The sequence below is a fragment of the Chelonia mydas genome, chromosome 5 (genome assembly GCF_015237465.2).
Source record: "Chelonia mydas isolate rCheMyd1 chromosome 5, rCheMyd1.pri.v2, whole genome shotgun sequence".
Lineage (NCBI taxonomy): Eukaryota > Metazoa > Chordata > Testudines > Cheloniidae > Chelonia > Chelonia mydas.
This window is the reverse complement of record NC_051245.2, coordinates 85,203,773-85,222,044: the sequence shown is the minus strand read 5'-3', so window position 1 is coordinate 85,222,044 and position 18,272 is coordinate 85,203,773. Positions and strand designations below refer to the sequence as shown.

The 18,272-nt window shown below is 41.9% G+C and overlaps 1 long non-coding RNA gene across 2 annotated transcripts in view; it reads left to right on the top strand.

Annotated features, from left to right (window-relative positions):
- Nucleotides 1-4,087: 4,087 nt before the first annotated feature.
- The window catches only part of LOC122465888, a 35,086-nt gene continuing 20,901 nt past the window's right edge, over nt 4,088-18,272 (top strand). Inside the window, exon 1 of one of the 2 annotated variants that reach the window (XR_006291018.1) lies at nt 4,088-4,374. This is a non-coding gene — a long non-coding RNA (uncharacterized LOC122465888). The remainder of the gene's footprint in view (nt 4,375-18,272) is intronic. The other variant, XR_006291019.1, reaches the window with a different exon arrangement.

The window sequence follows — 18,272 nt, the reverse complement described above, 5'->3', positions numbered from 1 at the left end:
CGGAAGCTGGGAATGGGCGACAGAGGATGGATCACTTGATGATTACCTGTTCTGTTCATTCCCTCTGGGGCACCTGTCATTGGCCACTGTCAGAAGACAGGATACTGGGCTAGATGGACCTTTGATCTTATCCAGTATGGCCATTCTTATGTTTTTGTGTCCTTCCCTATTTTAGCCACCGATCCTACCTCATTTTCACTGGCATTTACTACGCTAGACATCCAATTGCTTCTATCCTTTTTGGGGAAAACTGAAACAAAAAAGGCATTTAGTTCTTCTGCCATTTCCACATTTTCTGTTATTGTCTTTCCCCCTTCATTGAGTAATTGGCCTTCCCTGTTGTTGGTCTTTCTCTTGCTTCTAATGTATTTGTAGAATATTTTTTCTTGTTACCCTTTATGTTCCTAGCTAATTTAATTTCATTTTGTGCCTTGGCCTTTCTAATTATGTCCCTACATACTTGTGCTGTTTGTTTATAGTCATCCTCTGTAATTTGACCTAGTTTTCACTTTTTGTAGGACTCTTTATTGAGGTTCAGATAATTGAAGATCTCCTGGTTAAGCCAGGGTGGTCTCTTGCCGTACTTCCTATCTTTACTGTGCAGTGGGATAGTAATATCTCTTTGAAAAACTGCCAACCTGTTTTTCCCCTTAGACTTGCTTTCCATAGGAATCTTACCTACCAACCCTCTGAGTTTGCTAAAGCCTGACTTCTTGAAGTCCATTATCTTTATTCTGCTGTCTTCACACCTACCATTCCTAAGAATCCTGAATTTTATCATTTCATTAGCACATTCACTTCTAATTGGAGAAGAGAGGGAGGAATAGTGCTTCAATACAGAACAGGTAAGTACCTTATAGAACAAGTACATTATCTTGAACTGTGGCTTTCCTCAGCTGATTGCTTACTGAGCCTCCACTTTGGAGATATGCCAAAGGAGTAAATTAACCTACTTAATGAATGCTACCTAATGTCATTACCAAGCTCACAAGGGCAGTCCAGATATGGGAAATCACTTGCTCCACAGGATCTGTGTTGATGCTGTGGACAAACGATGAGATAATATATAGTGAGGCAAACTTCAAACAGCTTAGAGGTCAAAAATGCAATAATATAGTTCATTATACAAATAGACATTTTAATTGAGTCACAACAGTCAGACTAAGATAGAACTACCCCAGTTTGTGTTTACCAAACACCCTTCTCCTTTTCTGAAAAAATACTATCTGTTCTGTGATGCCTTCCGACTATAAAGACCATTACCACACTCTGTGTGTGTTTGTTATTGTTTAGTATTGTACCTGTTTGTGCCTTTACAATCAGAAATCATCGAGGCAAAGATTATTACAATTGGCACATTTCAATACTGCCATTCTGTCTGGAAGACTCACAACTATGAGTGCTGACCTCAAGACAGACTTTCAAAAGCAGGGCAGATGCCCCAAACTGGTGGCATGTTCTATAACTAGATTTCATCAACCCAGTACCAAATGTGAACTCCCACAGTACTGCAATAGTCTTATAGTGGGGTTACAGACAGTCCCATTAGATATTCCAGTCTATCTTGCTACCTAGGCAAGCTTGATTATGTGAGAAATGGATACTTTCACCAAAAATCACAAATATTCCAGGTTAATCCCAGTACCAAGAGATCAGTCACTCATCCCGGTCAAGTTGTATCCTAGATCTCACACGAAAGACAACGCTTGGTAGCCGATTCCATAGTAAAATAGTGAAATGTTTATTAGCTAAGAAAAGAAATGAGAATTATTGAGAAGTTAAAGCAGGTAAATATATGTACAAATGAGTCACAGTCTATAATTCCAAATTGTAGCAGATGTAGTAATCTGCCAGTTTCCTAAAAGTTTCTCAGGGCTACACAGAATAACTCTAGGGATTTCTGTCTTCTCATTCAGATATGCTGCCCTGTTAGAATCCAAATAATCAAAAGATGAAGGATTTTCCTTTGTATCTATATTTATATTAGTTCTGTTAGAACAATTTGACAGGACAGCTATCACAAGTTTTCTTCTTTGATGGCCGTAAGCGAAGGATGTTTTTAGAGTTTTTGAACTCTGAATGTTCTACACAATGACCACTCACTTTGAAGTGCTCAAGATGCATTATCTTTCTGATAAGTGTCCTTCATTTCCATTACACAAGGCTTCTTTCATGTTTGGAAGGTTATTTAGATATTGGGAGTCATATGCAATGCGAAATATTAACAACATACAGATAAGTGAAAACAATGCAGGTAACATCCCATTAATTTTCATGATGTTTAAAAACCAAATACATTCTTGTACATGAACAATCACTTTGATCTATAATAATAAACAAGTGAATTGACCTAGGTCTTTGGCATGAGCTGGCTCCTGGTCTGCCAGCATCACAGATACACTTATAGCACTCTATAAATAATAGTTATAAACCCCTTCTATGTATTATAATTATGGGAAATGAAGTTTCTTTCACTTCTTTTTCTGGCTACTGCCTCTTTATCCCTGCTTCTTTTCGTTGCCATTGCCACTTCCTCTTTAGAGTTGTGTTTACCCCGCTGCCAATCTAAGATGCTTACTGAGCAGCCTCTTCAATAAGAGGCTGTAGGACAGCATTAAAGGAAACAGGTGAATTCATAGTAAATTCTAAGACCCCAGGCTTGTACACACTTAGGCCCAGATTCCCAAAGGTGCCTAGAAAATGACTGGAACAACAATGAGAGAGACACCTAAACTCCCTATACAATGAATGCGGAGACATAGGTGCCCAAGAATGTGATCCACAAATGTTAGGTGGGGAGTTGCCAAAAGTAGCATATGGGAGATACTAGCATGAAAGGTAGGTATTTCCTAAGCTCCATCCATCTACCGAATTAGGTGTCTAAATCCAGGCTGCAGGGATGCACCTATCTCCTCTTGCAATCCTTAGCTGGGCATCCCTCTCATGGAGCCAGGCAGCTTAGGCGCCTAAATCATTTCTTGTCAGAATGAGTTAAGTGTCTGCCTCACTCCACATAGAATGACCAAAGGAAGAGAAGCAGCCCTGTTTATATCTTTTAGCTTAGTGGTTAGCATACTCTGCTGGATGTGGGAGACCAGATTCAGTCCCCTTTCTGTCTGAGAGGACAAAAGGATTTGAACAGAGGTATTCCACCTCTCTGGAGAGAGCACTAACCACTGAGCTATGGGAGGGGGCTCAATCTTACTTGTTGAAGTTGTTTCACTGTGTATAAATACTTAAACAGTCAATGGGCTAGTGAATTGAATGAAAATAACTCTACAAGCCATTTGTTAGGGCACCCACATGAGAGATGGGAAACCCAGGGCCCAGTACCTTTGTGACAATGATTCTTGAATTATTTATCCAAAGTGGAAGAGTTTCAACAGGTTAGCCAGAGGGCATTCCATATCAGAATATCCCATTACTCGGTGCTAAGAGCACCCTCCCGAGAGATGGTGGAGACCCCTGTTCAAATCATTTCTCCCCATCTGGTAAAGGGAGGAATTGAACCTGTGTCTCCCACATCCTGGGTGATTGCTCTAAGCATTGAGCTAAAAAATAGAAGGTGGGTGGTAGTTTCTCCTCAGGCTGGATTTTGAATGGGGCTTGCTAGGCTTGCTCAGAACACACCTATAAAACACACACATAGAAGGCACGCACTCCTCTGCCTATCTTTTTCTGGTTTATGGATCCATGCTTGGGCTTTGGTGGGAGACCGGCACTTGGAGTGAAGCAGCAGCAGTGCACCTGTCCAGAGACAGAAACTTTGGTGCCTAGGGAAATTTTAGGTGCAAAGCAAATTTAGGGTTAGTCGGCAGCCAAGCAGTGGTGTTATGAATTGCAGTGTAGCCTAAGTCTGGGGTTTAAGTGATTAAGGCCCTTTGTGGATCTGGGCCTTATTTATGTATGTAATTTAACTTGTGTGACGACTACTGAACTACTTGCATAGTAAAGTTACAGATTGTGTTAGTGTTTACAGGACTGGGGTCATACCACAGTGTTCAATCCTTTGCAGTTTTTATTTATGCAAAATGAATGTTGTACTATTTAAGGAAATTACATGATGAATACTTTCCCCCTCTGCAGACTTTGGGAGTGTTCTCTATGATGAAAACATATATAGACGACATATAATGACTGACAGGGATGGAGTTAAATCTTTTTCCCTGAAGTGGAAAGCTGCAACAGGTTTTTTTTTTTCCCCTCACAGCAGGGCCTGTTAAACATCCCAATAATGTGGGGAATATTATTGGGCTCAGCTGAGACAAATTACTAACTTTAACAAAAATCACAACAGCTGGGCCTATAAAAGGGAAGAGTGGATAAGTCTTTTCTTTCCTGGGTTTGGTTAAGTTTTGGAAACATAAAGATTTGGTAAGCAGCTCATTTTTTCTTTATTATGGGTCGGTTGTGCTCTGTGGATGAAAATATGAGGAAAGATTTTAAAACCTAGACCTTATGGTGTTTTTTTTTATTGTTTAATGGGGATCTATCCAAGCTGTAAAATTTCTCTTTTCATACTCTTGGGTGTTGTGATAGAAATCCTATACCTTGCTGTCTCAAGGGCACTTTACTTAGCTGTTTTAAAAACATGATTATGCTTTTATATTGTATGTGTGCTGATGCTGTATATAGAAAAGTGAGACTGAATATGGTATAAGGATCAAGAAAATTCATTCAGCAAAATGTGGCTATAATATTGACATTTTTATTTACATGTAACTGGAAAATACCTTTAATCCCATATAGAGGCCTTTTCCTGCACCCACTACTAAAGTAAATAACCAGAATATGCTTCCCCACCCCTACCACACTGCAGACACAGACTTGCTGGTGTGTTGCTTATTCAGGAAAGACATAATCACACACCAGAACTTGTGCTGTTGACTTCAGTGGGAATAAGACTGGCTCCTAAAATAGTGAGAGAGAACCTAAAAAAGGGAGGGAAATTTACATCAAATTTTCTCAGTGGAAAATTGGTTTTCTCAATCAGTAAGTGAGAGCTTTACTGGCACATATAAAACTAAAAACATAAAATTGTTTTCATCAAAAGCCAAATGCTGGCTTTTAACAAGAAGTAGAAAATTTTCTGTGGAGGTTCTCAGGTTTCTATAATAATACAATAACTACTTGACTATTTAATTTACCTTAGAACTAGAGCTGGCCAAAAATATTCTATTGTTCCATCTTTCAGTAAAACATTGGGTTTCTGACTTACTGGAATTTTTGACAAAGGATCTGTTTCAGTGGAAAATATCAGCTAAAATGGCACTCACAGGAATTGAAGTTCAGATATTTTATGCTCCTGTTCTCCCCCTGCTCATATTTTCTGGTCAGACTACATCTTTCATGATGCACCACAGCCAAATGGACTCTTAGGACATACCCTCTTCCTTCACCAAGAGGAGAAAACATGGTGTATTGTGGAAGACGTAGTCCAACCAGGAAACCAAGTCTGCAGGGGAGAATGAGAGCATAAGGTGCCCAAACTCATAAGAGGCCCTGAAGTGCCATTCTGAATAGAAATGTTTCAGTTTTTAGTTTAAATATCTCCCCTAAAAGTTCCACAAAATCAGGAAAAAACTTTGGTTTTGTCAATTTTCCACATGCAGAAAAAGTATTTTTCAACTAGTTACAGGCTTTGGACTATCTTATAATAATACTTAGAAAGAAATGTTAAACCTAATTGTTCACCATCGTGGGTTTTAGGAATTTTCACTCTTCCAATGAGTTTCAGAAAACTGATTCTGAAACCAAATCTTTGCTTTCTTCATGTACCTCTAATGCAAAAGTTGCACAAAAGATTTTAGCATGAGGAGTAGGTTCAAATTGCTTCGTGAATCAGATCCCACTTTCTGGATATCCTTGAGGAGAAACTACTTCCTGAATATAAAATGTAGACAATTTTATTTCCTTTTCTGAAATCTTTAATTCTGAATACTACAAGATCCATACCTTATATGGTAGCATATATGCCACTGCATACCATAACAAAAGATCAAAAAAGAAAAATTTAGGTCTATACTAGGAATTCCTAGTCATTGAAGTACTGACTTATCTTTATAAAAGACTGCCCTACTTCATCACCTACCAAAGGGTTTTCAGGGTGGTTACACCAAATTACCATGCAACCCACATAGAATGTCTACAGAGACAGGAGTACTACATGCTTGCACAAGTAAATTATAAAGGTTCCAAGTCAGAAAAATAAGAGTAAAAATGTAAAACTGTCTTGTTACTGCTGAACAGTAATAACAGTAGACAAATGGCAATATTTATATACAGAAAATATAATTAACCCAGCAATACAAAGGGAACATGAAATTATCCACAATGGAAGCCTACTCCAAGTTTAGCTTCCGCGGCACAGCCGTCTTGGATATCTGAGAATTTTAGTTTAATCACTGTAATTTTGTATTGTATTATAACTTATACATTGTTATAACAGCCCTTCCAAAATAATTATGCTGAGGTTATAAATGACATTTAAAACAAAAGATTAAAGTGAAGCCATTGTTTGGTTTTCTTTTCCCTAAAATTACATCTCCTTTTTCAACAGATCTGCCCTGTTATGTATGTAGTCACGTCTTTGCTTTTTTTAATAGAGATCTCAGTAATTTCTACTCCCCTTAGTGCTGCAGATCCGATGCATCTGAGGCTCTGAACCAAAGTCTGCTGAAGACAAATCCCTAGCTTGAGTGTGTAGGGCTGTCATTTAAGAAACTTATTTTGGTTGTAGAGTGAGCAAATTTGAACTGGATGGATAGTGGCCTGTCCAGGTTTCCAGTGAAACTTGTGTTTGGAATGGCTTCTCTTCCCCCCTGTTATGGTTTCAGTTTATATAATATATACTGTTTGAGCACAGTGTTTGTTTACATTTATTTACAACTGCATGCCCCCTGAGGTGAATGTTTTTTATGCTTAATTGTTATGTAAATACATTCAATCTATGAATGAACATAAAAAGCAAGTGCATTTCAGTAGGAAAAACTGAAGGTCAATATGTCATATTAATACACAAAAAGCTACATTTAAAAACACATTAGCTTTGTTACACCAATTGGAAAGGCCAGGATATAGCACATTAAGAAATAGATGGTGCCCTGAACTCAATGATTATCCATGATAGCATAAATTAAGACTGAAATATCAGACTAAACTTTGAATTTCCTTGCTCTTATTGGCAGGAATTACATTTGGGGTGAGGATCCTAAAGTTTGAGGTAATCCTGTTAATCTACAGGATATTTTCTAGTGCTTTGCATAGTTCAGTTCTAAATATCTCAAACAATGGGGTACTTCCTGAAGGAAAAATCCATCTGAACATATAAGGACTTGAATATTCTAGGCCAAACTATTTCTGAACTAGACTGTAGCAAGGAAGCCTTAAAATAAGGGATATATCTCAAATGTCTTGTCAGATTCACCTCAAGTTAAACTGAAAGTCTATCCTGTTCAAACCACACACACACTCTCTCTCTCTCTCCCTCCCCCCCACCCCCTGAACTTGGAAGTAGGGTGACCAGATAGCAAGTGTGAAAAATTGCTATTGAGGGTGGGGAGTAATAGGCGCATATATAAGACAAAGCCCCACATATCAGGACTGTCCCTATAAAATAGGGACATCTGGTCACCCTATTTAGCAGTTACAATTTTTGAAGATTTTTAGAATCAGGGGTTAGTGCAAATAAGCTTTGAATGGAAGCTGATGTAAGAGGCAATGAACTCTTCAGAATCATTCGGCAATGGCTTATTGAGAGTTACAGCAGACTAATGTGCAACTTCAGTCTTTTTAAAATGGATATTCTTTATTATTAGTCTATACCTCTTTCTAAGTTTCTACGATTTACTATGTAAGTATGCCTGTGTGATCCTTTTAATCAAATATTTCATGGCCTGACAGAAAAAATAGCATCGGAGGAAGCTATAAACAATAAGTTGCCAAGTAGAGCAGCATTCAATAATGCAGTAATTATTAGATAGTATGTCTAAATGCCAAAATCGGCATTAAATATTTACTGACCCAAGCAGATCACATCTGTTCAATAACAGTTTGTTTAAAGTCCAAATGCAGACATCTAAATTGCCACCACTATAACTGTGTATGTGACCTGAACAAGTCCCATATTTATATACATATAATTCAGATGGCAATTTATACATGCTGTTGCTCAGTTTGTGAATGCACAAATGTGGCATGATGGTTCACCATTACATCTTGTGGAAACAGCTTAGGTGCTCACATTCTAAAATAGTCATGAATAGGCATAGCAATTTGAAATTGAATAATCCAACTCCATAAGTCTCAGATGACTGACACTTTAACCACTGAAATCTCTGTATGTGATTAAAATTCAGTTTAGAAAGAGCTCAAAGTGAAGGAGTGGGGAAGGAGAAACAGCCTGTAGAATCAGACTCATCTGTTTGTAGAAATAGATATTGGTCTGTTTGTCCAAAATAATACAATAGAAAATCCCTAGATTATTTTTTTAAAGCTTTTTATAAAACATAATGAGACTTTTGGGGCAATATTTTGCTCTATTACAATTGTATGGCATGTTAAGTGTCACATTCAATCACCTTTTTGCAAGCCATGTTACTGTGGAGGAGCATGTTTGGACATCCGTGACCATGCTATGCCTACTTTACACATTTTCATTGACAAAGTAACTTCGAGTTGGTTGATGAGCATTTCTTGGTAAAGGCCCAGGCCGCACTGAAGACCTCCTCCTGGAACCTTACCCAGTGAAGTCTGTGCGTGGGGTGCTGCTGACTCCAGTATTGCCTATCCTGGGTTGGAAAATGATCATATCTTTCTGTGGACCATAGAAAATAAAACTCACTTCATTCCCTATGAAATATAAGTCTTAGTTTAAAGAGACAGCTTGTTGAGCAGGGACTACATCTCTGAATCTTCAAAAATGACTGACACCCTCAATTTAAGGACTTGATCCAAACCATCAGTGGTAGTCTTTCCATTGATTTCAATTGGCTTTGGATGAGGTCCTTAATAAAACAGGGGTGTCAACCATAATGACCTCAACCTAAGACCATTGATGTCAATTGAATGACTGATGCTGATTTCAGTGGGCGTCAGCTCAATCCTTAGGCGAAGAATTGATAATATCTGTCAGTTATGGTATGACAGCCAGAACACTGGCTTTGAGCAATCAAAACTTAGTAAAGGTCAGAGCAATCCGTGGTAAAACAAATGAAAGACTAAACATCTCAAAGTAGGTCTCATTCTGAACCTAGGTCTCAATTTCTGAAAAGCTGAAAGTTTCACTTCAGACATATATATTTGAACACATTACAACTAAGAAGCAAACTCTACTTACTTTGCAATATTAGCCATGTCTTGGTCTCTTTGTTTGGTTTCTTTCCCCATGATTATACGTTTAACTGCCTCTGCTTTTGGAAATGCCTCAGTACAGGGAGGTTCACCAAAGGGAGTGTAAGAAACGTGTGCTACTAAGCAAAAGGAAATCAACACTGCCAGTATGTCAGCAGGTGTCTCATGTTCACTGCTATCTTCACTAGTGTGCAGCTCAATATCTCAAACAAATATTATTTTGCTTGATTGCAAATAATACCAGCTTTCAGTCTTGCCAGAAGTCAAGTTAAAAAGTATCTGTCAGGTGAATTCATGACAGCCATATCTTCAGAAGATTGACATTTCATTCTGTACAAGAAAATTATTACACAGAATGAGTGAAGCAGTTCAAAAACCCTGGCTGACCCTTTCAAACAGGACTGGAAGAACAACTTTGCATTTTTTTAACCTTCCTGTCTAATTAAGAGTTTCTCAAAACTTCCCCAAAATACAGACCAAACCCAAGCCAAAAAAAGAACACACTGTAGGGATACAGAGGCAGCAGGACCATGCTGATCTCCACTGTCCATGATTTACTACCTGATCTTGGGGGAGGGGCAGGATTTTGAGGAAAAGGCCAAGACAAGGTGGGGGTTGGGAGCAACCCACAACCGTGTGAGACAAAAGAGAAAATAACTGGCATGTAGGTGTGAAAAAGAGATCATAGAACCGATCTTAGGTACTCTCAATGACATCTGAATTAATTAGGTACTCCAGTCCTGAGACATTACTGAGATGTATCATCTTAACCCTTTCCCTGCTCATGAGAAACAAAAGAAAGCTGAACTGAAGGGCAGTCTGTTTCCCCTTGCAGCCAACAGGTATGCTGACATTAGGGGTGACCATATTTCCCTATGCTAAATACAGGACACCTGATAAAATTACTCATAATCAAGAGAGTTCAATGGCAATCAATCAGAACTATGTAGTACAAACATTCAAATTAACATCAAGTTGACTGAGCCTCTGTTAAAAAAATAAATACTGTATAGTTGGATTCTTTTTATTTACCTTCTTGTCTTTAAGGCTTTAGGGCTCGCTTGGGGAGGAGTGTCTCTCTCTCTCTTCCCCCTCCATACCTGTCTAGGTCCCCAGGACAGAGACCCCCCCCCCACCCCCCCTTACTTGGTGCCACATCTGCCTGAGGCAACACGTGGGAAGGAGGGGCAGGCAGGGTCACATACCTCCCTCCCTAGATTTCTGCCAGGGTTCGCACCACAATGTGGCCAGCAACAGCCTTTTGGCACTGTGTGGGAGGGAAGAGATGGGAGCTGCTTTCAGCTGCAGGGGAGGAGGGGGAGTGAAGGGATGATCTGGCTTGTGCCTTTGCAAAGCTCACTTCTCCCCCACCCGCTCCACTCCCATGTGACTGGAAGCAGATTGTCCCTTCCTGCCTGCACAGTCTCAAAGGGCAGCTAACACCTCAAGGCTGCTGCTGGCCACCAGCATAACCCAGCTACCTCCTGTCCCCAGGCTACAGCCTGGGCAAGAAGGGGTTAAGCATTATGCACCAGGGCCCAGGTAACCTGACTGCAGGGGTGTCAGCAAACCCAGTCAGAGAGGTGGCTCAGCAGGGGAGTGTGTCTAGGGGACAGAGCAGCCCCGTGTTCCCTGGGGGCAAGATAGAGGGGGGATGGGGAAGTGAGTGAAGAGGGTGCTAAGCCTCTGCCTGCGGGCTGCTGTGGAGCCTGCAGGGTTGGGAGTGAACATGCTGGAAATCACTCCCCCCACCCCACCGCTACTCCAGAGCTTAGCTGAAGGGCGAAAAGGCTTCCCCATGCCAGTGCTGTGCAGGGCTTTGGCCCATGCAGGGCTCGGCTCCTCCTAACCAGTGTTCTGAGCCAGAGCATCTTGTGCTTTCTCAGGCATCAGCCCAGCCAGAGGCAGTGGGGGAAGGAAGGAGTCTGCTGGCCAGGCTGTTGGTGAGCTGAGTGCTCCAACCAGGGGCTGCTTCTCTGCACAGTGCTGAGAGTGGGATGCACCCCGGAGGGGGGTTATGGAAGAGGCACGTCGGGGCTCGGGGTGAGGCGTTGCGGTGAAGGGGCAAAACAGGGAGAGGACAGCGAGAGGGGGAGCACATAAAGGGCTGATGAGTGGGCAGCAGAGGTGACACGTAACCAGCCGCCACCTGGCACCTCCCCACGCTCACCAGCCACTGCCATGTGCAGCTAGGGCTGGCTGGAAACTGGACGGGAGGTGGGCCCTGCTGGCCAAGAGCTGGCATATAGCAGGGGCTGTGCTGACAGACCAGCAGGGGGAGTGGATGGCCCCATGTGCTCCACCTAAAGAAGAGAGGGAAGAGCATCTTCGCAAGCAGGCTGGCTAACCTAGTGAGGAGGGCTTTAAACTAAGTTCACCGGGGAAGGAGACCAAAGCCCTGAGGTTAGTGGGGATGTGGGATACTGGGAGGAAGCATGAGCAGGAGAGTATGAGGGGAGGGCTTCTGCCTCATACTGAGAAAGAGGGGCGATCAGCAAGTTATCTCAAGTGCCTATACACAAATGCAAGAAGGAAACCAGCAGGGAGAACTGGAAGTCCTGGCACAGTGAAGGAATTATGAAGAACAGGCAGGGCAGAAAAGATGGGGGAGTTGCATTGTATGTAAGAGAGCAGTATGACTGCTCAGACCTTCAGTATAAAACTGCAGAAAAACCTGAGTGACTCTGGATTAAGTTTAGAAGTGTGAGCAACAAGGGTGATGTCGTGGTGGGAGTCTGCTATAGACCACCAGACCAGGGGGATGAGGTGGACGTGGCTTTCTTCCAGCAACTAAAGGAAGTTACTAGATTGCAGGCCCTGGTTCTCATGGGAGACTTCAGTCACCCTGGTATCTGCTGGGAGAGCAATACAGCAGTGCACCGACAACCAGGAAGTTTTTGGAATGTGTAGGGGACAATTTCCTGGTGCAAGTGCTAGAGGAACCAACTAGGGGCAAAGCTCCTCTTGACCTGCTGCTCACAAACCGGGAAGAATTAGTAGGGGAAGCAAAAGTGGATGGGAATCTGGGAGGCAGTGACCATGAGATGGTCGAGTTCAGGATCCTGACACAAGGAAGAAAGGAGAGCAGCAGAATACGGTCCCTGGATTTCAGAAAAGCAGACTTTGATTCCCTCAGGGAACTGATGGACAGGATCCCCTGGGAGAATAACAGGAGGGGGAAAGGAGTCCAGGATAGCGGGCTGTATTTTAAAAAATCCTTATTGAGGTTACAGGGACAAACCATCCCGATGTGTAGAAAGAATAGTAAATATAGCAGGCGACCAGCTTGGCTTAACAGTGAAATCCTTGCTGATCTTAAACACAAAAAAGAAGCTTACAAGAAGTGGAAGATTGGACAAATGACCGGGGAGGAGTATAAAAATATTGCTCAGGCGTACAGGAGTGAAATCAGAAAGGCCAAATAACACCTGGAGTTGCAGCTAGCAAGAGATGTTAAAAGTAACAAAAAGGGTTTCTTCAGGTATGTTAGCAACAAAAAGAAAGTCAAGGAAAGTGTGGGCCCCTTACTGAATGAGGGAGGCAACCTAGTGACAGAGGATGTGGAAAAAGCTAATGTACTCAATGCTTTTTTTGCCTCTGTCTTCACAAACAAGGTCAGCTCCCAGACTACTGCACTGGGCAGCACAGCATGGGGAGGAGGTGACCAGCCCTCTGTGAAGAAAAAAGTGGTTCGGGACTATTTAGAAAAGCTGGACAAGCACAAGTCCATGGGGCCGGGTGCGCTGCATCCGAGAGTGCTAAAGGAGTTGGCGGATGTGATTGCAGAGCCATTGGCCATTATCTTTGAAAACTCATAGCGATCGAGGGAGGTCCCGGAGGACTGGAAAAAGGCTAATGTAGTGCCCATCTTTAAAAAAGGGAAGAAGGAGGATCCTGGGAACTACGGGCCAGTCAGCCTCACCTCAGTCTCTGGAAAAATCATGGAGCAGGTCCTCAAGGAATCAATTCTGAAGCACTTAGAGGAGAGGAAAGTGATCAGGAACAGTCAGCATGGATTCACCAAGGGCAAATCATGCCTGACTAATCTAACTGCCTTCTATGACAAGATGACTGGCTCTGTGGATGAGGGGAAAGCAGTGGACATGTTATTCCTTGACTTTAGCAAAGCTTTTGACACGGTGTCCCACAGTATTCTTGTCAGCAAGTTAAAGAAGTATGGGCTGGATGAATGGACTATAAGGTGGATAGAAAGCTGGCTAGATTGTCGGGCTCAACGGGTAGTGATCAATGGCTCCATGTCTAGTTGGCAGCCGGTGTCAAGTGAAGTGCCCCAACGGTTGGTCCTGGGACTGGTTTTGTTCGATATCTTCATTAATGATCTGGGGGATGGCATGGATTGCACCCTCAGCAAATTTGCAGATGACACTAAACTGGGAGGAGAGGTAGGTACATTGGAGGGTAGGGATAGGATACAGAGGGACCTAGCCAATTTAGAGGATTGGGCCAAAAGAAATCTGATGAGGTTCAACAAGGACAAGTGCAGAGTCCTGCACATAGGATGGAAGAATCCCATGCACTGCTACAGACTAGGGACCGAATGGCTAAGCAGCAGTTCTGCAGAAAAGGACCTAGGGGTTACAGCGGACGAGAAGCTGGATATGAGTCAACAGTGTGCCCTTGTTGCCAAGAAGGCCAATGGCATTTTGGGATGTATAAGTAGGGGCATTGCCAGCAGATCGAGGGATGTGATCGTTCCCCCTCTATTCGACATTGGTGAGGCCGCATCTGGAGTATTGTGTCCAGTTTTAGGTCCCACACCACAAGAAGGATGTGGAAAAATTGGAAAACATCCAGCAGAGAGCAGCAAAAATTATTAGGGACTGGAACAAATGACTTATGAGGAGAGGCTGAGGGAACTGGGATTGTTTAGTCGGCAGAAGAGAAGAATGAGGGGGGATTTGATAGCTGCTTTCAACTACCTGAAAGGGGGTTCCAAAGAGGATGGCTCTAGACTGTTCTCAGTGGTATTAGATGACAGAAAGACGAGTAATGGTGTCAAGTTGCAGTGGGGGAAGTTTAGGTTGGATATTAGGAAAAACTTTTTCCCTAGAAGGGTGGTGAAGCACTGGAATGTGTTACCTAGGGAGGTGGTGGAATCTCCTTCCTTAGAAGTTTTTAAGGTCAGGCTTGACAAAGCCCTGACTGGGATGATTTAATTGGGGATTGGTCCTGCTTTGAGTAGGGGGTTGGACTAAATGACCTCCTGAGGTCCCTTCCAACCTTGATATTGTATGATTTGCCCTGCTACCAACCTTGCACATCGTTGTCCACTAGACCCCCACTCTGGCCAGCAGCAGGACCTGCCAGTACTTGTGCGGGGGGTGGGGGGAGTTAAAATATGGGACAATTTTGCCCTTTTTTAATAAAAAGTTGGGACACCCACAGGAGAGTTAAAATATGGAACTGTCCCTTTAAAAACAGGATGTCTGGTCACCCTAGCTGACATACTTCTTAGCAACAAGGATAAGACTGTCAGAGATGTGACTGAACTGAGCGGGAGAGCTTGTGAGTTACCACTTTGGCAGTAGCAGGGAATTACTCCAGCCCTGGTCAGGGCATGAGAGAGAAGACAGAGCCATGCACCTACGGCCTGCTTGTATAACTTTAATTGTCCTGAAAGCTTTGTGTGCTACTGCTAAGATTGCTGTTCAAGGCTGTACAAACAATGGTGGTTAGGCTTTGCTTTGTATCTTATGATAAAGTGGGATAAACTTCAGCTTCTTCTGAATCTTTTAGGATCAGAGAAACTTTGGTTTTGACACTTTACAGAACGTCAAATTTCTTCACTAAGATATCCACTTCAATGGGACTATTTGCCTAATTCATATGACCGGGGTGAAAGAAACTTAAGGGACTTACCAGTATGTAGGGCCAAGGTCCTGGGTAGGGGGGTCCCTTGGGCGGAAGGGGCGGGCCCTTTAAATTGCCGCTGCTACCGCAGGGCTCCAGCCGTGGGGCTCTGGCGGCAATTTAAAGGGCCCGGGGATCCTGCCGCTGCCAGGAGCTCAGGGCCCTTTAAAATTGCCTGCTTGGGGAAGCTGCCTCCTGCTGGTACGGTTGGCTGTGTACCAGCTCTTGCTGGTATGCCGTACCGGACCAGCTTACTTTCACCTCTGCGTGTGACTTACTAGATCTGGACCTAAGTTAATACATAGTGCTGCCACTTACTTATGCTGACTCATATACAGAGGCTTTTTATAAGTTAAATGTACAAGAGAGCTCACTTTCATTTTGTTTTGTGAATTGGTTATGGAACAAATTATGAAATCTCTGCTCGCATTAATGAACATTCTCACATGAGTAATCCCACTGAAGCTATTGCGTCTATGCCACGGTTTTGTTACTGAAGCAGGAACCATATTTATTAACTCAGTCCTAGGTCATTTGGTAGTAGACTTAATGTGGTGAGGGGTAGATATCACTCTACTGTAAGGTGACCAGATGTCCCAATTTTATAGGGACAGTCCAGATTTTTTGGGGGCTTTGTCTTGTATAGGTCCTATTACCCTTCCACCCCCTGTCCTGATTTTTCACACTTGCTGTCTGGTCACCCTACTCTACTGTACACTTCAATTTTGGAATGACAATAAGGATTCTCACTTGACTTCTAGCTAAAATAGTGGATAATTTCAACCATTTGTCAGCTAAGTTTGTCTGAGCAGTTTTTTTTAAACAAAAACAAAACCTCCTCGAACATTGTTTCTATTGTATTAAAGCTGCATCTTCCCTCAATGTTAAAAATAATTTTTAACCCCATCACACTGTCCTCATCATTCAAAAACCTCTTAAGTCAAAATCTTCTACCCATCTGCTATTTTTTGTATTGCAGCTGATAGTCAGATAAGCAGGTGAAGCATTGATAGACTCATAGACTCATAGATATTAAGGTCAGAAGGGACCATTATGATCATCTAGTCTGACCTCCTGCACAACACAGGCCACTGAATCTCAACCACCCACTCCTGCAATAAACCTCTCACCTATGTCTGAGCTATTGAAGTCCTCAAATCATGGTTTAAAGACTTCAAGGTACAGAGAATCCTCCAGCAAGTGACCCGTGCCCCATGCTGCAGAGGAAGGCGAAAACCCCCAGGGCCTCTTCCAATCTGCCCTGGAGGAAAATTCTTTCCCAACCCCAAATATGGCGATCAGCTAAACCCTGAGCATGTGGGCAAGATTCACCAGCCAGATACCTAGGAAAGAATTCTGTAGTAACTCAGATCCCACCCCATCTAACATTCTATCACAGGCCATTGGGCCTATTTACCGTGAATAGTTAACATGATTTTGGCAATTAATTGATCTTTATCCCATCGTACCATCTCCTCCATAAACTTACAGAGTTTAATCTTGAAGCCAGATAGGTCTTTTGCCCCCACTGCTTCCCTTGGAAGGCTGTTCCAGAACTTCACTCCTCTGATGGTTAGAAACCTTCATCTAATTTCAAGTCTAAACTTCCTAATGGCCAGTTTATATCCATTTGTTCTTGTGTCTCATATAGTTATGTTGCATCTTCACCTTTCTGCAAGCAATGTGCATTGAGCTTATGTAACTTTTGCTGGAGTACCAGAGTGTAATAACTTGAAGTTCAGCTGTTGCAATAAATGCCTTAACAGGGTCTTATTAACCACAAGGATTATTATTAAACACTTATATTGTGTTAGCACCTAGATGCCAGTTAGGTGTAGGCCCTATTGTGCCTGGTTACGTAAAAGCAGGGAATAGATAACATTGTCATTGAATACTTTAATCATGTATGTGTAATGCATAATGTCCCCTTTGATTACAATTTCTTTAAACTAAAAATTGGTGGCAGCCCTTTTTTACAAATTGCAATCTGAAAACAATTCTAGGAAAATATATTCATAGAAGTATACTAGAAAGTGCTGGATATATCTGCATACCTATTTAACTATATGGCCTACCTACATCTCCGTTATTAGTAGAATAGATGTGCATCGCACACAGTCTGTGGGGATTACATAAAGCATTAATGAGTCAAATGTGGTTAATATTGTCTGTCTCTCTCTCTCCACTCGAAACTATTTCCTCTTCTGCACTTTAAAGGAATCTAATTTCTGCCATGGCAAATAGATGCTCTCTCAAAGTAAAGTTTAAGAAGCTACACAATTCCCTTCAACTTTAATCATTAACATTTCATAAGTGGCCGAAACTTTTTTGCAGTGCTTGTTAGCTGCATCATGAAGGCAAGAGTTGTTTCTGATGTTCAGCCAAGTGGATCTGCCGCTGTCCAACCTACAAAGAAAGAAAGAAGTATTTTGTAAAGTAAAACCTTGCAATTTTTGAAATGTCTTGTTTCATTTCTCTTATTCTTGGTGAAATCTATATTGCAAAAGAAAATCCCATGGATATTGGATGGGAAGTAAAATGTAACTGTTGTAAATTATTGAAATGTAAAATCTAAAATTTAATAGGGCTTCAAGTTGGACTATATGAAATAATGTTCTCAAGAGATCAGTCAACACAAGGTTATTAAGTGTAGACTAGAAGTAGTTCCTGACTTGAATAGATGAATTTGTTTGCTATTGAAAGGAGGAGATACTTGGAGGAAGCGTTTGGGGTTGAATTGAGTTGAAGTCGATTTCTATGAAGATAATTGTTAGGGCCAGTTTCCCTGCCCATTAATTTACTGTACAATTCATCTGCTATACTTCTAGAGGTACGAATTGATGGCTATGTTAAATATGGACACGAGAGGTATGAAACAACTCAGACAAAATGAATCTCTAATTATATGAGGGCCACAGCAACTAAGTACTTGGGATAATACAGTGCACAGTTCTGGCACTCATTTACAGAAGAGACACAAAAGGAGGGGAAACTTCAGAGTTTGGTAACTTGACATGGTTAGATGAGCAAAATAGGATGATAGATATAGG